The sequence below is a fragment of the Chelonia mydas genome, chromosome 15 (genome assembly GCF_015237465.2).
Source record: "Chelonia mydas isolate rCheMyd1 chromosome 15, rCheMyd1.pri.v2, whole genome shotgun sequence".
Lineage (NCBI taxonomy): Eukaryota > Metazoa > Chordata > Testudines > Cheloniidae > Chelonia > Chelonia mydas.
In genome coordinates this window covers 7,161,611-7,189,424 of record NC_057856.1, presented here as the reverse complement: position 1 = coordinate 7,189,424, position 27,814 = coordinate 7,161,611, and the positions used below count along the sequence as shown (strand labels likewise).

At 45.3% G+C, this 27,814-nt stretch overlaps 1 long non-coding RNA gene across 1 annotated transcript; it reads right to left on the bottom strand.

Annotated features, from left to right (window-relative positions):
• Positions 1 to 303: 303 nt before the first annotated feature.
• Positions 304 to 21,006, bottom strand: LOC122463040. Its single transcript, XR_006286003.1, has 4 exons — positions 20,993 to 21,006; positions 18,537 to 18,540; positions 3,175 to 3,180; positions 304 to 554 (listed from the first exon to the last, which is right to left on the bottom strand). It is a non-coding gene; the product is annotated as an uncharacterized LOC122463040 (long non-coding RNA).
• Between the last annotated feature and the right edge of the window lie 6,808 nt (positions 21,007 to 27,814).

Here is a 27,814-nt window from a genome sequence, read left to right as displayed (position 1 = left end):
CATCTCCACACCCCTGATCACAAACTTGCTAAACAGGAGCAGGCCTCAGAGTCATGCCCTTTGTGAGCGGCTGGGCAGGAGAGAAGTACTCTGCAGAGGCAGAACAGCTACCAGGGCTCTGAACAGAACAAGAGGCTCTAGCTCCTGCTACTCTCCGAAGGTGTTCGATAGTACTTCAGCCCCCAAACTTGATAGTGGTTTGACCACACCTAAAATAAGACATGAACCCACACCTCTAGCCTGCTATTTCTCGACTCCTAGGGTCTCTTCTACTTTGTGTTGCATTTTCTCATCCCACGCCGTCCGTCCGTCGCTCGACCCGCCTGCCCGCCCGGGTAGGCGGGGAAGGGTGGCGGCGGCGGGGAGGGACGCCCCAGAGGGATCGGAACCGTTTCCCTCACCCAGGAGCCAGGTACCTAGCGCTCTCCGCGAGCCTCGCGGCCCGGGGAAGGCGGTGGTTCAAAGACTTGTGCGGCCTGAGGCGGCCCGCGGACGCCCACGAGGGGGCCCCAGGGAGGGCGGAAGGGGGACCGCCGAGGAGGGAAGGACGTCTGCTTTCATTCGACTGGATTTCAAGGACCACACTGCCATGCGCACGTTGAATTTATACCTTACTCTGCAAGCAATTCCATTGTGATGGGGCTACTTCTATAGAAAGATAGAGGGGGTGGTGGGGAGAAACTAGCTCTAAAAGGGTATTTTAAAATTCTTTTTTGGGGTCCTGCCAACCTGAAATATTCAAAAATAATGAGTCAGACTTCACAAAGTCATGAGACTGGGGGTTCATTTTATTTGTGGTCTGGTTCCTGTGCCTCTAGGATGCACTTGGGTCACAGTCTCAAGGTTTTTTGTTTGTTTTTGCAATGGCAAGCTAGAAACTAACTTTTTTTAAATAAAAGCTGAAATTCTCATGTAATCATTTGTTTTCAGTAATTGGGTTTTAAATAAAATATTAAATTGTGAGACCCACAATAAAGGTAAAAACAGCCACACAGGGTCGACCAATGGTCCATATAGCCTGGTATTTTGTCTTCTGACCAGTGTTTAATTTGTAATGAAAGAGGTGTCAAGGCTCAAGCAATTAGGCGCTGGGACTCAAGCGATGTTTTTACTTTAATAACTGATGCGGGAAGCCAAGAGGTGCCAGCGCTAAGCCTTGGCAAGCCCTGGCACAAATTAGGCACTGCTTCCAACTGTGGCCAATACCAGGTGCTTCAGAACAGTCAATCACTGAGTGATCCATCCCCTGTTGTCCACTCCCAGCTTCTGGCTATCAGAGGCTAGGGACACACAGAGCGTGGGGTTGCATCCCTGACCATCGAGGTCAGAGTGGGCAAAGTATGGCCCGCGGGACCCTCCTGCCTGGCCCCTGAGCTCCTGGCCCAGGAGGCTAGCCCCTGGCCCCTCCCCTGCTGTTCCCCCTCCCCCGCAGCCTCAGCTCAGTGCACCGCCAGCGCAATGCTCTGGGTGGCAGGGCTGCAAGCTCCTGCCGGGGCAGTGCAGCTGCAGACCGCGGCCTGACCCGGTGCTCTGTGCTGCGCGGTGGCGTGGCTGGCTCCAGCTGGGGAGCACGGGTACCTGTCCTGGTGCTCTGGGCGGCACGGCTGTAGTGCTGCCAGCCACCAGTGCTCCAGGACGTGCGGTAAGGGGGCAGGGGGCAGGGGTGGGGTTGGATAGAGGGGAGGGGAGTTCAGGGTGGTGGGCAGGGGTGTGGATAGGGGTCAGGGCGGTCAGAGGGTGGGGAACAGGGGGGTTGAATGGGGGCAGGGGTCCTGGGGGGGCAGTCAGGAAAGAGAGGGGGGGTCGTATGAGGGGGCAGGGGGACAGTCAGGGGTGGGAGGTCCGGGGGCAGTCAGGGGACAGTGAGCAGGGGTGTGTGGATGGGGCAGGAGTCCCTGGGGGGGGGCTGTCAGGGGGCGAGAAGCAGGGAGGGGTTGGATAAGGGGTGGGAGCCTGGCCACGCCTGGCTGTTTGAGGAGGCACAGCCTCCCCTAACCGGCCCTCCATACAATTTCGGAAACCCGATGTGGCCCTCAGGCCCAAAAGTTTGCCCGCCCCGATCTAGGCTAATAGCCACTGATGGACTAATCCTCTGGGAACTTAGCTAATTTTTTAATGTCCCCTGGCAACAAGTTCCACAGGCTGACAGTACATTGTGTGAAGAAGTACTTCTTTTTGTTTGTTTTTTAAACCTGCTGCCTATTAATTTCATTGGGTGCCCCCCTGTTTTTTTTGGTTATGTGAAGGAATAAATAACACTTCCTTATTTACTTTCTTCACACCATTCATAATGTTATAGACTTTTATCATATCCCCTCTTAATCATCTCTTTTCCAAGCTGAAAAGTCCCAGACTTTCTATGGAAACTCATATGGAAACTGTTCCTTACCCTTAATCATTTTTGTTGCCCTTCTCTGTACCTTTTCCAATTCTAATATATCTTTCTGGAGATGGGGCAATCAGAACGGCACACAGTATTCAAGGTGTGGGTTTATATAGTGGCATTATGATATTTTCTGTCTTAGTATTTATCCCTTTCCTAATGGTTCCTAACATTGTTAGCTTTTTTGACTGCCGCTGCACATTGGGTAGATTAGATTGGATTAAAGGAGAGGAAAGTGATCAGGAACAGTCAGCATGGATTCACCAAGGGCAAGTCATGCCTGACTAATCTAATTGCCTTCTATGACGAGATAACTGGCTCTGTGGGTGAGGGGAAAGCGGTGGACATGTTGTTCCTTGACTTTAGCAAAGCTTTTGACATGGTCTCCCACAGTATTCTTGCCAGCAAGTTAAAGAAGTATGGGCTGGATGAATGGACTATAAGGTGGATAGAAAGCTGGCTAGATTGTCGGGCTCAACGGGTAGTGATCAATGGCTCCATGTCTAACTGGCAGCCGGTATCAAGTGGAGTGCCCCAAGGGTCAGTCCTCGGGCCAGTTTTGTTCAATATCTTCATTAATGATCCGGAGGATGGCATGGACTGCACCATCAGCAACTTTGCAGATAACACTAAACTGGGAGGAGAGGTAGATACACTGGAGGGTAGGGATAGGATACAGAGAGCCCTAGACAAATGAGAGGATTGGGCCAAAAGAAATCTGATGAGGTTCAACAAGGACAAGTGCAGAGTCCTGCACTTAGGACGGAAGAATCCCATGCACCGCGACAGACTAGGGACTGAATGGCTCGGCAGCAGTTCTGCAGAAAAGGACCTAGGGGTTACAGTGGACGAGAATCTGGATCTGAGTCAACAGTGTGCCCTTGTTGCCAAGAAGGCCAATGGCATTTTGGGATGTATAAGTAGGGGCATTGCCAGCAGATCGAGGGACATGATCGTTCCCCTCTATTCGACTTTGGTGAGGCCTCATCTGGAGTACTGTGTCCAGTTTTGGGCCCCACGCTACAAGAAGGATGTGGAAAAATTGGAAAGAGTCCAGCGGAGGGCAACAAAAATGATTAGGGGACTGGAACACGTGACTTATGAGGAAAGGCTGAGGGAAGTGGGATTGTTTAGTCTGCGGAAGAGAAGAATGAGGGGGGATTTGATAGCTGCTTTCAACTACCTAAAAGAGGGTTCCAAAGAGGATGGATCTAGACTGTTCTCAGTGGTAGCAGATGACAGAACGAGGAGTAATGGTCTCAAGTTGCAGTGGGGGAGGTTTAAGTTGGATATGAGGAAAAACTTTTTCACTAAGAGGGTGGTGAAGCACTGGAATGCGTTACCTAGGGAGGTGGGGGAATCTCCTTCCTTAGAAGTCTTTAAGGTCAGGCTTGACAAAGCCCTGGCTGGGATGATTTAGTTGGGGATTGGTCTTGCTTTGAGCAGGGGGTTGGACTAGATGACCTCCTGAGGTCCCTTCCAACCCTGATATTCTATGATTCTATGATTCTTCAGAGAACTATTCACAATGACTCTAAGATCTTGAGTGACAACAGCTAATTTAGTTGTGAGAATTGGCAACAGTATTAATCTAAATTAGTGATTTTTTTATTACTGTATTAGGTCCTGGTCACTTAGACAGAAGATTGCCATGTAAACTTTATTATTGGTTGAAATTTTTTTTCAGTGGAACACTTTTGTCTTTGGAAAATGCTGATTCAGCACAATTCAAATGCTTCCTGGGAATGTATTGATTTTGTTGCAATTTTAGTGAGGAAATTTTACCTAACATTTCATTTTCATAAGGTCAAAATAGTGTCATTTTGACTTAAAAATGCATAGTCAAAACAATCAGTTTGAAACAATAGTTTGACGTCTTCAGAATGAAACATATCAAGAAGGATGAAACAAAATATTTTTTGGAATTTTTTTTTCTGAAAAATTCAGTTTGTCTTTTTATCCCAATTAAGGATGAAAACAAATTTTGAAAACTCAGAAATTCCATTTTCAAACCAGCTTTTATTATTATGATAACTTCAATCTAGGTCTAGACGAATTATGTTAATAGAAGTACCAGGACAAAAAGCACCTGACCCTAAATAATTTTTTCTAAGTTTCCCCTTTCAACTATTATTATAACTTAATTAAGGAAACAATTGCTGAAAGCCAAAAGAGCATTCCTTAATGCAAGATTAATAAGTGCAAAAAGGCTTCCATTACAGATATAGCTGTCCCCGTCACACACTGGTAGTTTTACTCTCCGTTTGGCCACTCTTTGGGTAAATTTGTAGGGGAGGAGAAGGATTTGAAAAAGAACAGTAATATCTGGTTCAGGTTAACAAAATGAATCCATGCAAGGACCATATCTCCTTTATTTGCTGTTGGAAATTTCCATTAATGGTACTGTAACTGGAATCATAGAATCATAGAATATTAGGGTTGGAAGAGACCTCAGGAGGTCATCTAGTCCAATCCCCTGCTCAAAGCAGGACCAACCCCAACTAAATCATCCCAGCCAGGGCTTTGTCAAGCTGGGCCTTAAAAACCTCTAAGGATGGAGATTCCACCACCTCCCTAGGTAACCCATTCCAGTGCTTCACCACCCTCCTAGTGAAATAGTGTTTTCTAATATCCATCCTAGACCTCCCCCACTGCAACTTGAGACCATTGCTCCTTGTTCTGTCATCTGCCACCACTGAGAACAGCCGAGCTCCATCCTCTTTGGAACCCCCTTTAAAGTAGTTGAAGGCTGCTATCAAATCCCACCTCACTCTTCTCTTCTGCAGACTAAATAACCCCACTTCCCTCAGCCTCTCCTCATAAGTCATGTGCCCCAGCCCCCTAATCATTTTCAAATGTCAGGACAGACATGGCTATTCTTGTTAGCACTGGGCAATCCACGTCAGATGTTGTAATAACTAAAACCCATGGGAGGGGAAGGGGCTCAGCACTTCTGAAAATCGTTCACTGACTTTAGGTACCCAAATATGGACTTACGGGACAACCGTCAGGAACTCATGTTAGGAAAATTCTGCCTCTGTGCCATGCACGTGGTGACTTCTAGAACTAGCTCTCATGTAGCTCTTTACCTCTTCAGAATGCTTTGCAAACATTAATCAGTCCTCCCGACAGCCTTGTGGGGTACATACATATTTCCATTTTACAAGTGAGGAAACCTAGAGAGAGAAGCTCAATGACTTGTCCAGGCCACATACCGTGAATCGGTGGCAGAGCCAAGATCAGAACTCAGGCATTACTGTCTCACAGACCTATGCTCAAGCTATTACTCAGGCCACAGTGCCCCCAAAAGTGTCTGGGCTCCATGAACCAAAGCCCAAGTCCTTGGTTCTGTCTATAAGGCAGTGAATTTGCAGAACTCATTCTAGCTGGTGCCTCATGGACAGAACAAAATGCTTTCCTGGTCTTGCAGTAATGTGGTGCTTAATGCTACCATTCAGTGCCTGTTATTTCCTATGGGATCAATGACTTCCACTCACAATCGGCTGCTTATAGCTAAGGATTTAAAACCATATGCCGTGTGTGTCACCGGTGCATTGCCATGCCTGGCATACACAGGAAAATGCCAGTGCATGAAGTCTGATAGACCGTCCCCAAGCCCTGGAGGAGTAGCCTCTCTTCCCTGCCATATTCTCATGGATGGACAAAGGCAAACCAGGTTTGCTTGCCCAGCTCTATTTGCCATACCCAAGGGAAGTAGAGGAGTTGAGTGCCAGTAACTGATGTGCCCCATTCCATTGCAACTCTCTGATCTGTAGTATCTTATGCATTTGCACATGATTAAGGGCCCCCAGTGTACTGGGAATCAGGCCCATGGGTCTGCAGTGTCAAGTGAATCATAATGTATTAGATCCAAACGCTTCCCCCACGGGTGTTTAGTCTCAACAAACCCAACTAATTCAGATTTAACTTAGCTCTTAATACGCTACATTGCTGAGTCTTCTAATTAATGCCACATGTTGCAGTCAGCTGTCACACTGCATAAATGTTTACAAAGCTATTAACGAACTGTATTTGTAAACCAGCCCAGCTCCACTCTGGAAATCATGTGGTCTGCATTTTCCCCTCAAAGATGGAAAAGTTTTAGCAATAATGAATACATTATTTTGCTGCTACAGGAGGGAGGCACTACCCAGGTATTCACTGCAAGCTGCCTTGGGCTGCAGCAACTAAAACTGATTGATCTCTGGGCTTGATTGGAAATGCCATCTCCTGAACGGTAACCTGTGTCATTGGAACATGAATGGAAATCCAGACACCCCCTGACCAGCAGTGAAGTTTATAGCAAGATGGCCATGAGGCAGTGCAGGAGGAAGGGATGGTGGTGCTGTTAGGATTGCAGGTAGACTGTAGGGGATACTGATCCAGAGGAAGAGTGGGTGAAGAGCAAGGCCAGGAGTTAGGGAAAGAAGCTCACAACACGGGCAGAAGCATGTGTGTTGGGGGAAGAGGCTGTCCCTGAGGAAACAATGGGAGTAGAGGATCAGAGACTGTGATTCTAAAGGCTTAAAGGTGGGGGGAGAAGTGATAGGGGAGCCATATGGGCTGAGAGACAGTCTTGTCTAGTTTCAGAGTAACAGCCGTCTTAGTCTGTATTTGCAAAAAGAAAAGGAGTACTTGTGGCACCTTAGAGACTAACCAATTTATTTGAGCGTAAGCTTTCATGAGCATGCATCCAATGAAGTGAGCTGTAGCTCACGAAAGCTTATGGTCAAATAAATTGGTTAGTCTTGTCTAGTGGATCGTGCACTGGGCTGGATGTCAAGAGACCCGGGTGCTATTCCTGTCTCTATCACTGAAATGCTGTGACTTTGTGCAAGTCACTTCCAAACTCTGTGCCTCAGTTTCCCCTCCCACCTTTTGTCTGTCTTGTTTAATCCGATTGTAAGCTCTTTAGGCTGTCAGGGACAGGGACTGTCTTTTACTATATGTGTGTTCAGCACCTAACCCAGTGGGTGCCCTGATCTCTGTTAGGGCATCTAGGCACTTCTGGGATAGCAGTAAATAAAAATGTTATCTCTCTGAGTGGCTGCAGATGTCTTAAACGTGGGTTTCCCAATGGAGGAAAAACTCAGTGAAGTGGAGCCTGGGTATTTTCCTAGTAGAATTCATTTTATTTACATGAAATACACCAATCCTTGGACAGAGGAGGTCACAAATGACATGCAGGCAATCCCCTCTTTCAAGAATCTCAGCCCAAACATGCATGACCAGTTTCCAAGAAGCAACTCGGCCCCATGAGATAACTAGTGAGAAACAAGGCTGAGATCAAACTCACTGTTTGCAACAGCGCCCCACCCCCCAAAAAAATCTCCATTGCAAAATTAACTATTGTAGGACTTTTCTTCAAAGATTGTGCACTGCTCCCACACTATGAAGAAGAACTTGTTAGAATATGGGTAACAGTGCTGTCTAAGACCTCCCACCATAACAATAATAGATGAGGTAGAGAGGAATAGCATCAGAGAAATGGACTAGTGAAAGACAGAATGAATTCCAAAAACAGAGTGAAGGTGCCAATCCTAAAGCATGTTGCTAAGGAATCCAGCCATGGCAGATCCCCCATTGAAGAGGCTATAAAAGCAGACCTTTGTATTTCTTAGGTCCTAAGATGCAGATTCAAATGCTTTTTTTATTATTCCATTCTTTTCTGATTTTAGGAAACCTATGTCTTAGGATGTCTTTTAAAACAAATGCTCTGCTTCATGGACTCCCAAAATCTTCTGTGTTCTCTTCTCCTTCTAGTCTCCTGCAGAGACAAAGGGAGATGCCCAAGGACTAGCCTAAGACTTGGGAGATCTGGATTCAAGTCCCTGCTTTGCCATAAGCTTTCTGTGTCATCTTAAGCAAGTCAGATAAGACCATAAGAGCTGCCATACTGGATCAGACCAATGGGCCTTCTAGCCCAGCATCCTGTCTCTGACAGTGGCCAGTATCACAGCTTCAGGGGCAGTGTACAAAACAGAGCAGTTGGAGTGATCCAACCTGTCTTCCATTTCTGGCAGTCAGAGGTTTAGGGTCACCCCAAACATGGAGTTGCATCCTTGGCCGTCTTGGCTAATAACCATGAACTTATCAAGTTCTTTTTTGAATGCAGTTATACTGTTGACCATCATAACATTCCATGGCAATGAGTTCCACAAGTTAATTATGTGTTTGTTTCCTTGTTTGTATTAAACTTGCTGCCTATTATTTTCATTGGGTGACCCCTTGTTCTTGTAGCATAGGAAAGGGTAAATAACTTATCTCTATTCACTTCTCCAACTCTATTTATGATTTTATAGATCTCTATCATATCCCCCCTGGTAGGGCTGTTCACCTTAGAAAAGAAACTATCTTATTAGTCTCTTCTTGTATGGATGCTGTTCCACCTCCTAATCATCTTTGTCCTTCTCTGAACCTTTTCCAGTTCCACTGTGTCCTTTTTGAGATGGGGCAACCAGAACTGGAGACAATATTCAAGGTGCGGCCATACTATGGATAGTGGTAATATGAATATAATACAATTTCTGTCTTTTCTCTTTCCTAACAGTTCCCAATAGTCTGTTAGCCTTTGTGACCACTGCTGCACATTGAGCTGAAGTTTTCAGACAACTATCCACGATCTTTCTTGTGTGGTAACAGCTAATTTAGAACCCATTATATAGGGGTTGGTTGGGATTATTTTTTCCCGTGTGCATTACTTGGCACTTACTGTTGAATTTCATCTGCCATGTTGTTGCCCAGTCACCCAGTTCCGTGAGATTCCATCTGTAACTCTTCGCAGTCAGCTTCAGACTCACCTATCTTGAGTAATTTTGTATCAGCTACACACTTAATTGTTCACTCCCTCCTCCAGATCATTAATTAATACATTGCCTCAGTTCCCCGTTTGTAAAATGGGAATGAATACACTTCCCTACCTTGCAGAGGGGTTTGGAATAAATACATTAAAGATTGTGAGGGGTTCAGATACGGTGGTCATGGGGGGCATGTACAGTAGTAGCTAAGCCAGGTGGAACCTGGCAGCAGCAGTAGGAAAGATGTGTGATATTAGGACTGTGCCTCAAAGGCTGAGCAGTGGGGTGCTCTGTAGCTCTTGTTCCTGTTATGCACAGCAAGTGGGAATCAGACACAGAATAGAACAGAGCTCTTGGAAGTGCCTTAAGCACCTAGTGATCACTCAGTGCCACCTTGATCCTTCACAGGCACTTGCCCCCTCTGTGGCAGGAGGCTGGTATGGGGCCTTTCCAGCAGACAGAATGTTCATATCTTCCAACATTTCCAGTGGCTAAAGCAGAAAGGGTGCTGCCCCTGGGGGATGGAAGGCCCAGGCGGGGGTCAGGTGCTTCCCTGGGGAGAGGGGAGGCCTGGATGAGTCAGTTGCAGAGCAAGCCCTGCCCCATAGTGGTGGCTCCTGTCCTGTGGGGCTGGGATGGGGGATGGGAACAAATTTGAATAAGCGGTGCTGGAACCCTGTACACCAGGGGCCAGATCACAACACCCTTCAAGAGGAGTTGAGCCCAGCCAGCCCTGTGGGACAGGAATTGCTTCAACCAGGACAGAAGGTTTGGGGGATCAAAGTGGGACAGTCTTGCACAGTCCAGGCCTGGTGAGAGGTATGGAAGCTAGCTGTGCTGAAGCCTGACAGATGGGTGGTTTTGTGATGCAGACTTTCTGTCAACTCAGGGAATGCGCATAAAATGACAGCTGGGATTTGGACTAGCCAAAAAGCTGAAATTCCACTTAAGTGTACCAGGAAAGAACATGTTTTCCCTCTTAGCTCTAGTAGCTGTAATAATAATAAACATTTTTACGGGGCTATGTTCAAGGAGCTTTGCAAATAACTAATTTATCCCCTAGTGACCCTGTGAAGCCGGTAAGGGTTAATTATAGAGCTAGTCAATTTTTCTAACATTTCAGCAACATTTCAAAATGAAAGAAAAAGCTGACATTTTCTCTTTGACCAGCTATTGAGCAGATTCATGTTTTTCAACTGTTGACATTATTAGATATTGTCTTCATTTTACACATTGGGAAACAGAGGCAAAGCAGTACTTGCCCGGTGTCATGTAGAGAACGAGATGGGATTAGAACTCAAACTCCTAGTGCCCAGGGCTGAGCTCAGGAATCTGTCCCTCACTGATCAAGAATGCTACCTCACAGCCTTATTGTGTTTGTCGTATTCAATACACATCACCCCTAAAACTTGGAGATTTTGATTTAGGAACAGATATTGCAAGGCAAAATAATGGCATCCCAGTTACATATGTCTTTGTCCAGCTGTTCCCTTCTCATCCATGGTGGGAATTCCATAGATCCGTCATTTGTTATTTCTCCAAGACTTAGGGCCAACCCAGCTTGGGGGGAATTGGATAGATAATAGAGAGCATCTTCCCTTGCTGCAGGCTCTTCTGCTTTCCTCACAACAGTTAGAGGAACTGTCTATTGCAATGCCTGCCGTTAGCTGCACTGCTCCCATTAGTAATGTGCTCCACAGGGCATGGGTTATCTTGGTGTCTTGTGAAGCCCCAATGTGTTGTCAACACTTAAATAATCATCATCAAATAATAGTAGCTTACAAATAACCATCATGAATAATTGCATTAATGGAAACTAATTAAATTAAATGAGAGGCTGTGTGAGGTCAGATAATTCCAGGTGTGTACAGATGGCTGTCTTTGGTTTGTATCCCCTAGCCCCCAGAGTTCTCTTGTCCTACAGTGTTAAAGGTTTGAACCCATACTTCTAGCCTTCTCCCCTCCCCCAAGTTTCTCTGAGTCCTGCCTGCCCCATCAGACATGCATGCATATACTGAGCCTGGGTGGTCTCTTTTCCACTGTTCTCCCAGAGTTCTCTCTTGCTCAGACAGCGAGGGTTGTCTCCTTATCTCTTACCCCAATCCCTTCTGTTCTACGAGGGGACAGAGGTCCCTACATACTTCCAAACCTGTCTCTCCCTCTCTCCCATTCATCCAGGGTCCTTGTCCACTATGTCTCTCTAATCCCGCAGGCTAGTTTACCTCGCACGCTGGCCGGGGGAGTGTGCCCATAATGTTAAACTTCCCTCATTAGGTGGAACATTCCTCTTTTTAACCTCTTTAACCTACAGCATTCCCATTGGGAGGGTCCTGTCTCCATGCTTCTCAAGTGGCCTTAATTAGATTGGGCATTCCTTCCTCCACTGTATATTTACAATTTAGGAAAAGGAAAAAACATAACCCCCACGTAAGGGTTTTCCTTCCTCTAGTTTGTTTGCTTGGTGGACAGCGGGAGTTGGAAACTTACAAAGCCCAGTGGGACTAAACATGGCCTCGGTTTGCTTGGGAAGGGAATATGAGGGAGTTTATATCATTCCTTAGGAGGCACTAATTTCATATCTTGATGAATTTTTGCAACAGCCCTGTCTTTCTCTCCCCTGGTGTGCGCGCGTGCAGGCTGTTCTCTGCCTTTTGCTCTGATTCTGCCATCAGCCTCTTAATAATATTATTGTTGATGGCTTTTCATTCCCGATGCCAAACCTGATTTGGCGATCACAGGACTGAGGGCTTCAGTTTGAGCACTGCAGACAGCAAACTGGAGTCCTAAGTGACTGGAGCCCCCAGACAATCTAATTGTTATTGACATTTGTGTCTGATTGTCCATCAAGGGAGATTTGACTTGCAGGCCAAATCATTCTATTACTGGGGTTCCTTTCAGCCTCTCTTCTAACAAAAAATGCACTCAGCAGCAGAAGAATCAATTGCAATATCTATATACATCTATCTATCTATCAATCCTGGGTGGGTGGGATGGGCAGGGAGGAAATCGGACACATTCCATTTGCAATGGAAGTGTGAGCAAAAGAACGCGGCTCTGCAGTATTGCATTACAGAAAAAGAACTAATTAAAATACACCATTTTTTATGTTGGTGGAAGAAGGAGGCTAATATTATTAAGGTCATTTCATCTGTCAAATCTGTCCCCTTAGTCGTATCCTCAAGGCCCTGGGATAACATCCAGATTTGTCCTGAATGGCTGCTCTGTTCCCTCTCAGGAGCGTTGACTGGTGGATCATGAAGGGAGTTGCATAGAAAGAGCCTTGATACATCCCCCCTCCCCTGTGATCAGTTTGGATTTCCCTCCCCCCTCTTTAATGCCTCATTCATCCCCCATTCGATTGCATTGTCACCTAGAGCAAAGCAGCCTGGTTTGGTACATTTCTCTCTTGTTGACTGCTATAGGTAGCTGGTGATTTCAGCCCCCTTGGAAGCTCTCTTGTCCGCAGGATCAGGAAGAGATTGAACAGGACTATGTAATGGGACTGCTGTGATAGCAGGCGAGCGGACTTGAGGACCTACGAGATCTCTTCCAGTTCTGTGCTCTTATCGGCTAGCCTGAGTGTACTGCTGGTGGAGGCTACTTCTATTGAGGTCATGGATCAGATGTGGCTACTGGGGTGGTGACAAACAGGGGTACCAAAAGAGAGAGAGAAGGGGGATATTCTGTAACGAGTTTGAAATTGATGTTGCTGAGGATCTGGCTGAGAGGCTCAGGTGTCTGCCTGATGAATCTGAGAATTACCTGGCTGCTTTTAGAGGATATTCAGAGGGGTTAGCCCATTACATTTTCCAACAGCAGCAGGGTTAATCTTCCCCTGCACGCTTCTCTTTGAAGGTAGTCAAAGGCTGAGATAGAATGCCTAGCCTTGCCGAAATTAACAGGTACCGGTAACTTGGGGCAGAAGGGGGTAGAAGTTACACAATAGGGCTCATTCATGATCACTCAAGTTATAGCTGTTGCCATGGAAACAGCAGGAATGTGAGAGCCCAGAAGCTTCTCACCAAAAGTTGCTATCCCAGAGCACTGGAGGGGAGTTGAAGGAGGGGAGCCCATGTGCTGTATAAAAGATTCTGATGGCTAGACTCAGTGGGCCAAGCCCATCTTGGGATAACACCACAGACTCCAAGGCCAAAAGGGACCATTGTGATCATCTAGTATGACCTCATGTATAACACCAGAGAACTTCCCCAAAATGATTCCTGATCTTAATGTAAAAATTGCCAATGATGGAAAATCCACCATTACCCTTGGTAAATTGTTCCAGTGGTTAATTCCTCTCACTGTTAAGTAAATCGGATGGGACATACGAGATACATATTTATTTCCAGTCAAGTCAAGGGCTGAATCTGACCTAGAATGTCCTGCATTAGATCATTAATAGGCATGGGAGTGCTATACACGTCTGAAATCAAATCCAAATCTGAATTCCCCCATTGCTGATGAGCATTTGGATCCTGTGATTGGGCACACAGAGATTAGAGACAAATAGTAGGGTTTTTTTACTCCATTCTAGAGACAAGCTCAGGTTTTTACCTCTGGAATCCAGATCTATTTAAACTTTCCTACAGTTCAGTGGAGCTGCTCAGAATTGAACCCTGGACTTCAATATTGAGCCAAGTTAAATGATGGCTTTAGTCCAGCACTAATGTAGCGCATTCTCCCTAAGGAAAGAGGTGGGAGTTGCCACCTGAAGGGCGAAAGGAAAGGAAAGTTCTGAGAGAGCCAAAAGTGGGTGGAGGCGCACACACAAACACATGCCAGTCCCTCTAACCAGTCTCTGCTGCAAGAGCCTCCTCTTCTGCAGCCTCTACGGTGTGAAAAAGAGCTGCTCTCCGCAGTCCAGTTCTTCATCTCTTTTGAGTTGTAAACTGAAAACACACCTTTGCACTCTCACCTGTACTGGGCCAAATTCAAGATTTGCCAGGGAACACGTCTGTCCTCTAGTTTTCTCATTTAACTTTGTAACCTGTATTATTTAGTTTTGTAAAGCATTTTGGGGTCTAGCTTGCATGAAAGAGACTGTAAATACAGTTCTTTGTACTGGATGGATTGGATTGGTGGATATCCATCATAAAACAAGAGGTGGTCTTTTGGAACCAGACAGATATTGGTTATAATGGTAACGCCTGTGCATGCTTTTGCCTGGGTTAGCTCTCAGGGCTGGACCCGCAGCACCAGCCAGGGTTCCATTAAAGTCAATGAAGCTGCGTTCGCTTATACCAGTTGAAGATCTGGTCCGTCCTGATAGGTTTGTGTGAGCAACTTTAAGTGCCCAGCCAGCCTCTGCCTTTTGGAAGAAGCCCTGTCAAGGTTTTGATAAGACCTGAGACAATGGAAAGCAAACGGGACAGCATGTGAGTATCAGTGTCTCACTTTTGACAGGAGCTCACACTGTCCAAGCGAAGCAGTGATGGAGACAAGCCTAAAAGGGTTCCAGTGTGGTAACCTGAATCATTTAAACAGCAGAGAATAGGAGACAAAGCATGGCATTGTAGGCAGTGGCGCTGGAATAAGAAGACCCTAGGGAGCCCTGCCACTTTTCTCTAATCTGATCAGAGATCAACATTCTTGCAATTCCCTCCAGGTCACCCTGAATTCCTTGGCTTTCTCAGCCAGGTAGAGACCTTCCCGTTTGATATTAAAACCCCCAGACTGTCTAGCTGCCTGGAATACAATGTAATAAAACTAAATGATGAAAAACTTACCCTACCTAATATACATAAGGAAATGTTTGCATGTCGCTTCTCCCACCTCTAATGCTACTATTAATATAATTAATGAATAATACTTTACATTCATATGGCTTTATACCTTCACGTCACTTGGCACAGTAATTATGCATAAGTATACTGTTATATTTTTCAAAACATGATATACACTGTCAGATTATCACACCCATTCACCAGGATCTATACTGTCTACCACTTTGTTCCAGGTGCAATTTAAAGTGTTAGTTTTAACTTTTCAATCCTAGGGCCTAGATTGTGATTTTTCCCACTGGACCCAAGTAAGGGACAGGATACCACAAAGCAGAAGCAGCTCAGAAAGTTTTCCCCTTCCCCAATTTGCTGTTGGAAGAAAGAAATCTGCTACTGGCCCGTATCAGTAGTAAATTACTACTTCATCCTATGCTGGCTCAGCTGCGTTGTCCAGTGTGTGCTGGTAGCTAGCTCACATGAGAGCTCCTAATAATGGACTGGACCAAGTCCTTGGATTCAAACACCCCTGAATTTTGGGCTGTCTGAAATCTAACCAGCTCTGGATCCATATGTTGCAGCTGGAGCTGTCTCTAGTATTGCCTTTAACAACCTGTCTCAATCATCATTTTCTGAGTCTGTCACATTGACCTGAATAGCACACAAGACAGAGGAGGTTCATCATTATGTGTGCAGGCAGAGGGCTGCCAGTACCCTGTGGGATCATGTAGAAGTCCCGAGATGTTCCCAGTCAGTGTACTTTTCTCAGTGTACCTTTCCTGCATCGGTCTTTTGATTCACTCTAAAGAAAATTGCAGAGCCATTGCTTCCTTTAGAAAGATCTATTTGAATTACCTTCTGACGTGGGGTGGCCAAATGCACCCTAGATGCACCCAAATGCATCTCTTTGATCTCTAGTTTCAACTGCATTTGTTTTTGTGTTTGTTTCGCCCCCCACACACACACACTTCTTAAACGTTCCGATAACAGTCCTGGGCACTAATAAATAGCTGCCACATTCCACCGCAGAACTGACTGCATCCCAGCAACATGCTATTTCAACCTGTCCCAGACATCCTCCATCTGCAGCAACCTATTCAAAGCCAGCCCAAAATTCCCATATGCTGCAGGTACACAGGGTGTGTAGAGGTCCTGCACCTGTCCACTCCATTGGCCTAATCCAGAACCCATTGAAAACGATAGGAGTCTTTTTCCACTGACGACCACTATGTTTAGGGAGTATGTGTTAATGGGCTTGTCAGTATAGCAGAGAAAGGCAGAACAAAATCCAATGGCTGGAAGTTGAAGCTAAACAAATTCAGACTGGAAATAAGGTATACATTTTTAACAGTGAGAGTCATTAACCATTGGAATCATTTACCAAGGGTTGTGGTGGATTCTCCATCCCTAGCAATTTTAAAATCAAGACTGGATGTTGCTCTAAAAGATCTGCCCTAGGAATTATGTTGGGGAAGCCCGTATTGTACAGAGGTCAGACTAGATGGTTACAATGGTCCCTTCAGGCCTTGGAATCTATGAACTCTAGCTCATAGGAGCCTCCCCTTTCCACCGAGCTCTCCTGTGGAGCTTAAGTGATGCGCAGGGCACTTTAGCTCAGATCCTCAAAGACATATAGGTGCCTAACTCCCATTGATTTCAACGGGAATTAGGTTCCTAAGTATCTTTGAGGATCTGGGCTTTCATGCTTGAGTGAATTTGCCTTTTAAGTGAGGGTCTCACTATATAAAGAACAGCACCTTGCATCCGATGAAGTGAGCTGTAGCTAACGAAAGCTTATGCTCAAATAAATTGGTTAGTCTCTAAGGTGCCACCAGTACTCCTTTTCTTTTTGTGAATACAGACTAACACGGCTGCTACTCTGAAGCTTGTATATTAATATGCACTAAAACAACTGGAAATTTTCATTCTGCTTTGCTATAGACATTGACTCTGAGTTCATTATAGGTGAGTTCCAAAAAGGAAATTGATGGCTTTGCACAGCTCCTCTTTACCACTGAGCACTTAAATGAGAAATAAGACACCTGGGGAGAGGAGGAGAAAGAGTTTCAGGAGGGCTGATTACAATGGTTGCAATATTGCTTATGAGGAGGCCCCAAAATAGGATTTTTTTCCAAGTGTTTAATTAATTCTGATTGCCAATTGTGTTTATACTGAATTGTTCTTGATTCCCTCTAAAATAATCCAGATTTTGGTGGTCCTGGCCCGGATGCACAAATGTGGTTAGACTCCTGACTTCTAATGGGTTTGTTGTGGATCTAGGCCCCTCTGTCCATTTTCCACTTTTCTCCTTCTTTCTCTTTCTCTTTCTCTGGCTTTGAGTACAGATTTTCTCTCCTTATTTAGATAATGGTTTGACTCTCAAGAGGGGTGGTCGTTTTGAGGAGGTATGGTTAAGAGACTGAGTTTTGAGAATGCTACGACTGAAAACGGAGTTGACTTATTCGGGTCTTTATTGCATTGCAAGGATGTAATTAGTCCTGCATGTCCATAAATACACATGATGTTGTGAAAAATACAAATTCCAGTGACACAATAGGGATCCTGTTGGTTGGGCTCTAGTTTTTTGCTTAAACCTAGACACCATCTTGAGATAGCAGTCACCATATGAGCAGCTACTTGGGTTGCTTTTTTAATAAAGCTGGCTGAAATTTTTCAAATGTTGAAATTAAGCAAAAAGGAAAATAATTTGACATATTTTTGTGTTTGTTGCCCCACCCCCCACCCTTCTCTTGAACATCTACAGAACTGGGGGAAATCCTTCTAATATTGACAATTGCAAATTTTTTAAAAATTGGGGGATTATTTTTAAAGTCTGGACTCTTTCCCTCTTTTTTGACCAGCTGTGCGTCAGACTAGCTCACCTGCAGACAAACAAAACTGCAAGACTTCTGGGGGCCTGAATGTCTCAAAGATTTGTAATGGGATACATCACTTTCACCTCTAAATCACTGAGTCTTAGCCCTGCCCTCGTATTAATGACTGAATTTTCTTACCATCTGTTTGATGGTCTCAGGCACATTCTTCATACTGAGCATTATGATGGGAAGTCCCAGGAGAGATAAGGTATTGAGGCTAAAGTCTTGCTCTGACCTCCTAGAACGAAGTTATTTCATTTTTGGATTGATGCATAGGAGCAGGCTGCTACGGGGAAGTTTGAACTGTCATGATACCTGCTCTGTGGCTCAACAGGTACCTTCAAGCACTCAGTGAGTACTTCATGCACCAGCTGCATAGAATTTTCAACAATAAGCCAGTATTTAAGCACTTAATCCTAAATATATCCCTGAAATCTCTACTCCCCCAGGTCTGATAGCTGTATTCACGTCAGGTGTATTGGACACTAAAATATCCCCCAGTGTGTTGGGATGCCCAGATGCTTCTCCTGGTTGCCTTTGTTTTAACTCCTGCTGGGATGGCAGCTCATGGTGTTGCTAGCAGAGCTGTGTGAAGCACTTCCATATATTTCTTCTCTGTGCCCGAGTGACCTCCATATCTACTCCTCTGCGGATACCATGTGTGTGCAGGAGGTGGGAGGGTCTGAGATCCAAAAGCTACATTTCACTTAGTAATTAATTAGTGATTCTTGACCCCAGGCCATTTCATCCCCCTGACAATAACAAGACTGCTGCCTTGTGTATAAACTGGACCCCTTGCCCTTATTACACTCATGCTGAAATCCTTTACAATAGAGACACAAGCAGCCTGGCAGTGGGTTCTCACACTTTAGACTCTTACTCAGGTGTTGCCCTTAACACTTCTCCTGTCCACACACAACCCCTCACCCAAGTGTGGTGGTGCTTTCAACCAAGGCTAGCAGGACATGCAGGTGAAAACCTTAGTGAGACTTTCACTCGGGCTGGTGATCCACCCACACTGTAGTGAGGACACAGGCTAAATCACGCTAGTGCGGATAGTCCTCCAATGCCTTCCCAGAATTCCCCCTGTGTGCCCGGAAGGACAGACAGAATCTCCCACAATCATGCAGTAGCTCCTAGTGTTTCACACAGGGGAGTACAGTACCAGTGAGGAAACGGTAAACCAGGTGGGACTTTGCCGTTGACTGGTCAGACCTAGGCGAGGCTAACCTGGTACTTAGACCTGGGTGCTGATCACCCAAAGTAACTCTGCAGTGAAGATGTAACTTGTAAGGCCACTGCTAGTGATTTATATGGTCAGAGATTTGCTTTTACACCTCAAATATTTGTAATCATTTGAAGCCTTTGAAATTAAACTAATCCTGTAATGGAGGCACTTCAGTTCTACTGGCTCATCCAAAGACATTCACAGAGGTGTGATCAGCCATGGCCATGTCAAGAAGGAACTCAATTACCAGGCACTCAGATAAGATTTTAAAGCCAGAAGGGACCATTGTGATCATCTAGTCTGACATCCTGTATGGCACAGGCCAGAGAACTGCCCCAGTTCCTAGAGCAGATCTGTTAGAAAAACATCCAGTCTTGATCTAAAAATTGTTAGTGATGGAGAATCCACCATGCCCCTTGATAAATTGTTCCAAGGTTAACTGCTCTCACAGTTAAAAGTGTACACCTCATTTCCAACCTGAATTTGTCTAGCTTCAACTTCCAGCCATTGGATCATGTTAGACCTTTCACTGATTGAAGAGCCCATTACTAAATATTTGTTCCCCATGGAGTTATTTATAGATTGTAATCAAGTTACCCCTTAACTTTCCTTGTTAAGCTAAATAGACTCAAGGAGCTCAATCTATGACTATGACATGTTTTCTAATCCTTTAATCATTCTTGTGGCTCTTCTCTGAAACCTTTCCAATTTATCAACATCCTTCTTGAATTGTAGGCACCAGAACTGGACACAGCATTCCAACAGCGATTGCACCAGAGCCAAACACAGAAATAAAACCACCTCTCCACTCCTACTTGAGACTCTTCTGTTGATGCATCCCAGGATCTCAAAAATTCTTTTGGCCATAATGTCACACAGAGAACTCATTCGCAGCTGATTATCCACCATGACCCCTAACTTTTTTCAGAGTCACTTCTTCCCAGGATAGAGTCCCTGGTCCTGTAATGTGGCCTATATTCTTTGTTCACAGATGTATATATTTACATTTAGTCGTATTCAAATATATATTGTTTACTTGTGCCCAGTTCACCAAACGATCTAGATCACTCTGGATGATATGAGGGGCTTCAGTGCAAGAAAATAGCTCTAAACACTAAAGATCCTGGAGTTGCTGAGGTCTTGTGCTTCAAGAGAAGAAAGGTGGTGGTGGTGGTAAGGCATTAGAATGGGATTGAGGGAACCTGGATTCATTTCCCAGATCAGCGCCAGACTTCCTGTGTGATCTGGGGCAAATCACATACAGCCTAGTCCAAAGCCTATTGAAGTCAATGCAAAGTTGCCTTTAATGGGCTTAGGATCAGGCCCTTAGATAGAAATAACCCCAAGAATAGAAATGGGACTGATTGCATATTGCTGCTGGAATTTCCTGTTGCATTTCCTGACTTCTTGTGATTTTTCACTGGGAAAATGTTCCACTAATGCAGCTTTTTATAACAGTGAAGAGAAATATGTTACTGCAGGACCAAGACTGCATAGCCACGCTTAAGTCAGGAAAATTAAAAGCAAGGCTAGATGCTCAAATCTGGCCCCTGCATACGTGCATCACATAATCCAACAGTAGGATCATCCACTGTGATCCACCCTGGTGCAATCCAATCCAATCCTACTGTAAGTAAAGTACAATACACTGCAATACAACACTGCACAATGCAATACAACATTACTATGTAGTAAGGTATCATGCAAGCAACACAGTACAACACAATGCAGTGAGCGCAGTGCCATGCAATGCAATACTATATGAAAGCATGGGGCATGACCTGATATAATATGATACAAACCCTTAGCAAATGTAATAAGAAACTTTTTTTGTTTTAAGCTCCCCAGCTGCATAGCTTTCGGGGAACATCTAGTCTCTTCCGTGGTTTTTCCTTTGTCATGTTTAGGAAGTTTTTTTGCATGTCATACCATTTTGTCTGTTTTGCTGAAATCTCTCTATGTAAAATGAGTGTCGGCGCAAACAGACTGACGTGTTGATACAGGTTGGCAACTGAATTAAAACGTTAACACATTTGCATACAGTTTATGTTGTGGCCCAATTCTAAGACGCAGAGGAAATGGGGAGGTCTGAATCTGACTTTATCTTCCATTGCTGCTTCTCGCCCTCATTCTTAACTTCTGCTCCCTGAACGCTATGGGAGAGTTGTCTGGATTTTTCCATTCAGGTTTGCAACAACAGGTCCATCTTGTAGATTTCATGCATTGTTTTCACAATCTGTGTTTTTCCCTTTCTTTCCCCCACTCTATCTGGTTATTTTTCTTAGCCTTCTCTTTTTCTCCTTGTTTTCAAAAGCTGCTGATGGAGCATTTTTCACAGTTTTAAAAACGTCATTTTGCTGTTGTGACAGTAATCCCATGGAAGCTCAGTGTTTTCAGTGCAATAATAATATTATAATAATACCCCCTAGCTCTTGTGTAGCACTTTCCATCAGTAGATACAAAGGAGGTGAGAGTCATTATTCTGGTTTTACAGATGGGGAAACTGAGGCACAGATTGGTGACGTGACTTGTCCAAGGTCACTCAGCAGAGCAGTGGAAGAGTCAGGAATAGGAACTTGGTCTCCTGACATCCAGTCCAGTGCTGTATCCACTGTCCCAGTGTACTCTAGGGCTTTTACTAGGGCGCAACTGTTAGCAGATATATAGCAGTTTGAGCTGTGCAAACTGGTTCAGTATTGAAGCCCATGGTTCCTCATGAGCACCAAACTACACATACTGCTTCACTGTTGAAGGGTCACTCATGGCTACTATGCCTTCCAAGAGTTCTACGGTATTCACTGGCTAAGAAACAGATATTACAGGGTAAATTCTGGGCCTCCTTTTAATCTCCGCTATCCTGCCAGAAATCTAAGGGCAGGATAGTTGAAGTCCTGATGTGAAAAGCCCAAGATAGAGCTGGGTGAAAGGAACACATGAACAGAGCAGAGCAAAGGGCAGCAATAAACCCAAGCCACAAAATTCAGATTACAAATCTTCCTAAAATTGAGAGCTGCCCAGATGCAAGGTTTAGGCTTGGTGCCTACCTTTAATAGGGACACTTCTTTTTTTCTTATGTACCTCCTCTGAAATGCTTAATACTACAGGGAGACAAGCACTGTCACTTCAGTTCTTGGGTTTCCTACATCGAAATGTTGGCTGGAGTTTGCTAAACTTGACACAGTGGTGTCATCTGTGCTGGGAGAGTCAGGAATTCCAGTGACTTGCTATGTGCATATCATGAAAGGACTTTCCAGATGTGACCTCCAAAGACGCTAATAAGCAATGCCAGAGCCAGGCTTTCTAGTATCCTCAAACTTGTTGGCTTGCTGCTTATACCCATGTTTGAACAGGAAATGGATGTTGATGCTAAATTACCAGACTCACCTTCTCTCTACGTGTTCCAAGTGAGCCGTTATATTGGGCTAAGAGGAATGGTAAAGTTGTCAGCTGTGGTTTTCAAGGGACCTAAAAGAAGTTAGGTACACAGGTCCCTTAGAGTCCTGCAGGGAGGGAGGGAGAATAAACCTCTGCTATTCTTTCTAGCTAAACGAATGGGATGTGGGGGGAAAGCACACTTGAGGTCTTGTGGTCTAGTGGTTAAAGCATAAGACAGGAAGTCAACAGCATTGAGTTCTTTTCTATGTTTTTGCCACTAACCAATGGGCCAAATTGTGATAGCCTTGCCTGGAGTGGTATCTTATTATATGAGTACTGAAATCAATAGCAGCGTGACTACCCCTGGAGTAAGATACTACTCAGTATGAGTAAGGATATCAGAATCTGGCCCTATTGATTTAGATAAAGTCACTTTGACCCAGATCCTCAAAGCTATTTAGGTGCCCAACTCCCATTTGAAATGGAGGGGGGTTAGGCGCCTAAATAACCTTTGACAGTCTGAGCCTTTATATCTTTGCCTCAGTCTCCCTCTTTTGTAAAATCTATCCCATGGTGGTTTTGCGAGGCTCCGTCCACTAATGCTTCAGAATCATAGGATGGAGGGTGATTAAAGACAAGCCAACTGTTATGGTGCCTATGCTTGAAATGTGGTGAAAATCTAACAAAAAGAGACCATTTTCATTCTGTCCACCCTCTTTGGAACAGAACAAAACTCCAGTTTTGTAGCATTTCGAATGGTTCTTCAAATAGTCATGTATCCAGTATTTTACATGTTCGTGTGCTATGTGGCTTTCTGAAATGTGCAACTAGTTAATAACTGCTGTCTGATTAAAACAACTGAGCTACAAGGAGGCCTAAAACACCAGCGGCCTTTCTAGGTCCCATGCGAGCTCTAACTCGCTTGCCCCATCTGCATCTGTAGGGTGGGGGAGAAGGCTGTTCTCACTGCCAGACCTTGCCCTCCTCCTCAAGCTTTGGGAATGTAGCGGGATGGAGCTCGGTGCTCAGTTGCTTCTGAGCCCCACAGATTGCTAGGCCAACAGTGGCTCTAAGAAACCTGAGAGACAGACACACTCGTACATCAGGGTCTCTGTTGACAAGGTGGCAAGCAGGAGAGGGGAGCTGGAGTGGTTTGTCATGTCAACATAACCCCGAGATAGCTTTGTGTAGCCTTATTTACAGGTTCCCTGTGCTGTTTCATATGCTGGTAGGTCTCTAACGAGAAAAACATGTTTGTGGAAATCGTACACAAAATGTCCGTCCCCGTCCCGCCCCGGCCAGAGCTTTCCTGAGTGTTTATTTTGCCGGGTTCGGGGTGGGGGTGGGGAGTGCTGCAGCAAGCGCGCGCAACCCGCAGAATCATCAACGTGTTTTTTTAGAAAAACGTACAGTTTGACTTCAAAGTGAGTGTTGAACAATAACCGAGTGGGTGAGGATGTAGGGCAAGGGTGGCAGGGTTTTGACCTCCAAAGGAGTTCACCCACGACACTTTTTCCCCCCACCATTAGCATTAGATCACTTTTGTGTTGCATTCCTTGTGGCTGGTACGCTGCAAAGGCTGTCTGCGGTGCTGACGGAGGTGCAAAAGGCAGTTGATTTGCTCTGGTTTTGCTCATCCTGTGGACGGCGAGGCAGGGACAGAGTTCAGGTTGTTTGTCCGACGTTATAACCGTGACTTCCCATTGCTTTCTAACGTCTGTTAATTTGGGCCAAAGCAAGAACTCAGCTTTGGGTTTCTAGGTTTTGTGGCCCTGACTCTAGTGCTCAGGACATGTGATTATTCCATTCCTGGCTCTACCTGCATGACCATGGACAAGTCACTTAATTGCTCTTTGCCTCAGTTTTCCCATCTCTAAAACTGGAATCATGAGACTTCTTTTGTCTGTTGGGTCTAGTTAGACTGTAAATTCTGACTTTCTTTCCTCAGTGGGAACTGGAATTTAAACTGTGTTGTCAGACCATATATCTCAAGATATATCCGGTTTGAAAGCATACTCATGTGCTATTTTTTTCAGCTAATATAGATACAGCTGTGATGAGCACTAACCAGGCAGGCAGACAAAGAGATTAGATGGCTTATTTCCAATGGAGCTAGACACACAGACATGGCCTACACACACACAGAGTTGCACCAACATAGTTAAAGGTGTGATTTTTAAACCAATTTAGTAACTGGTGTAAACCTCTATGTGGACACACTTAATCTGATTTAGACCTGGCTTATCCAAATGCAGCTTGGGACAGGAAAGAAGGAATCCCATCTAAACCATGGAGTGGCAGCCCAGTCATGCTGGCTAAGCCCCTTTTTCATGGGGGAATGTCTGGTCCATCCACTCAGTGGCAGTTGCACAGCCGATGCCCTCCCTCACCTTCCGTCTCAAGCCCTACCCTATTGTGCATCACGAAACCCTGTGCCTCTCGCTTCCTGCATGTCCTCCCCAAGTCCTGCCCCTCTGCCCAGGCAGTAGAACTGCCCTCCATACACCTCACAGCAAGGGCAAGATTTGCCCCTGATAGAGAGCCCAATTCTTCTCTCGGTTACGCTAGCAGAAAGGCAGTGTCCCACCATCGATTTTGAAGGGTCTGCTCCGGCTTTACGCTTGTGCAGTTGAGAGCAGGATCTGGCTCTGAATCTCTGGTCCTTCCTCCTGTTCCAATCACAGGAACCATCAAGGAAGCGAATGGCTGAATTCTGAAATCATTTACAGGCTAATTAGAATAGGAGCTCCAAATTGCCGCCAGGGCTGTTGGATTTTTTTTTATTATTATTATTTTTAAACAGCCATAATAAAGAGGGGAAGTTGAGACTGGGCTGGTAAGACTGAAGGAGCAGGGAGTGTACTGACTGTCAGAGGTCAGCCTCCCTATAGCCCTGTGATCAAAGGCTGCTCTCAGCAGCGTGAGTTTATAGGCGGCCAAGACAAACAATGAACAACTTTATCTCTCTGCAGGAAAAAAAAAAAAAAGAAAGAAAGAAACCTACGTTCCAGGAAACTATTTCTGGACTAGACAAATTTTAGTTGCTCTCTCTCTCTCTCTCTCCGTCCGTCTCTCATAATGAAGTGCTATTTCTAGATTAACGATAACAGTAAGACAGCAAAGAGAAAGACCAAACGAACACAATGCGCCATGTCCTCAGCTGGTCTAAACTGGCGTCGCTCCATTACAGTCCAAAGAGCACCACCGATTTACACCAGCTGAGCATCTGGCCCCGACCATCCTTATTGTAAAAGCACCAGGGGAGCGCGGACTGGAATCACGGCCAGTCTGATCCATTTCCCTGAGGTGCTGCCTGCTTTGTTTGCAGCTGGAATGTTGCCTCTTCTCTTGTCCCAGCTGTGGCCTCGTGCGTCAGCTGGTCAGAGCACAGCTGGCCAGTTTCAAATATGCTGATTCCAGTGCTTTTGTTCACTGACTAGAGTGTGCACAGTGAAAAAAGAGGAAAAATATTCTCCCAATCTGGATCCCAGAGAGAACTTACACAGTTCAGAGCTTTTTCCTTCCTAGTTGTTGGATGAGGGACCAACCTTCTTTAGGGTTCTGGGCTCCAATGGACAATGTAGTCATTTAGCTGGGAGAAAAGTCAAGTCACTAGATTCCAACCTTTCTCCTCCAACCCCCATAATGGAAATGGGTCAGGTTGCAAACTTCATAGCCAAGTTCAGGTCTGGGTTTGGAAGGGAGGGAGATTGTATCAAAATCTGGAGAGTATTTGGATTGAAGTCTCCACTTTGATCCATTTTGGAGAGCAACACTAATCACAAATAGTTAGATCTTTAACTGGTGTAAATCAGTGTAGCTCCATTGATTTTAGTTGGGTTATGCTAATTTACAGCAGCTGAAGATCCCTACCTAAATTTGAATCTGGATTTCAACAGCCTCTTCTCACTGAATCTCCTGTTTGGATTCAGGGTGTGGTCCAGTAGAAACATAAACACTTGTTATGAAATTCAGATCTGGATTTTAAACCATCCCAAAATGTGTGAGGTGTTTGCATTTAGGATTCTGGCTCCTCTCTTCCCTGCTCCCCCATAGCAAATACAAATGTCTCAAAACTCTATGTGGGCAATAAAGGTTTGCTTGTGGTCCCTAAAAAGATTTATTCTTACAATGGACAGGGATGGGTAAGTAAAGTCAGAAAAAACTTCCCTCTCCCCAACTTCACCTAGTTTCAAAGGCAAACTTGAACCCACAGCTTGAGGTTTTGTTTACTCATTATTTTCAGTTTTTGAACTAAGTACTTCTACCCTTCCACATTCTGGGAATGGAAAATTTGAAATACCACGAGAAAGTCTATTGTTCTGGAATTGCCAGCTGGAAATACAGGCAGGAAGCCCTGAAGTACTTGTGAGAGAACCTATTGTCATGGGATTCCCCACACAACTTTGTAGACAGGTCTGGAGAGTTAGGAACTTTGAGTCTTCTCAGATGCACTCTTCATAAGCAGTAGCCACTTGGGTTTGTCATCTTGAGCGGTAGGAACAGAACCATGAGACATGAGAGGAGTGGGAACGGGACTGTCTTCAAACTTTAATCTTTCAGTCCAGTACTAGCCACTGCTGACTGGAGCAAGCAGTGGGTAATAATGTCTCTCTCTCCATCCTCCTTTTCTCTCTCATTTTAGTTCTGCATTTGTACAGCACCCAGCAAAATGGGATCTTGGTTCATGACTAGGGCTTCTAATTGCTACAGTGACACAAATAATAACATAGTAATAACCCATTGAACAATACAAATACCTAGCACCTTTCACCCATAGAGCTCCAAAGTGGTGTAAACAGATGGGTGTTGTTAGCCCCATTGTACAGATGGGGAAACCAAGGCACAGCGAGGCCAAGGTCCTTACCCAAGCTCACACACTGAGTCAGTGGCAAAGCCAAGAATGGAGCCCATGTCTTCTGACTCCTAGCCCTCCCTGTAGGCCAAATCCAGGGACACTTCCCCTCCCCCAGCCCCCAGACTGAGTAACAGGCTGTGCACTGGGTATCTCCACAGAGGGCAAGGAGAAAAATATCCTCATCACCAGGCTACTTCATCCCAGTGGCTGAAACACTTGTTGGGCCTCGCCATGGTCAAAGGCCCATAGGACTTGCACTGCCATCCCCTCCTGTTCAGGGAGTCCCTGCAGTGCTTGGTTCCTTATTGCGCCATGCTGGAGAGCATATCTCTTGGGAAACCCTGCCAGTTCTAGCCCCCTCCACCCTAGCGTAACCACACAGGTTCTGCTGCCAGTGGGCTCTGCACAGCTGTGGAGGAAGGAGCTCCATTTCCCACTATATGAACAGCTGCCCCCCCACCAGAGTTGGGCCCCGCAGTGCAAACAGCTTCCTCTAACAACCTGAATCCTTCCCTGCAGATACGTGTAAACGAGCTTCGCCGCTTTTCAGTGCGTGCTGGAGAAGAGTATTCATCCTGTA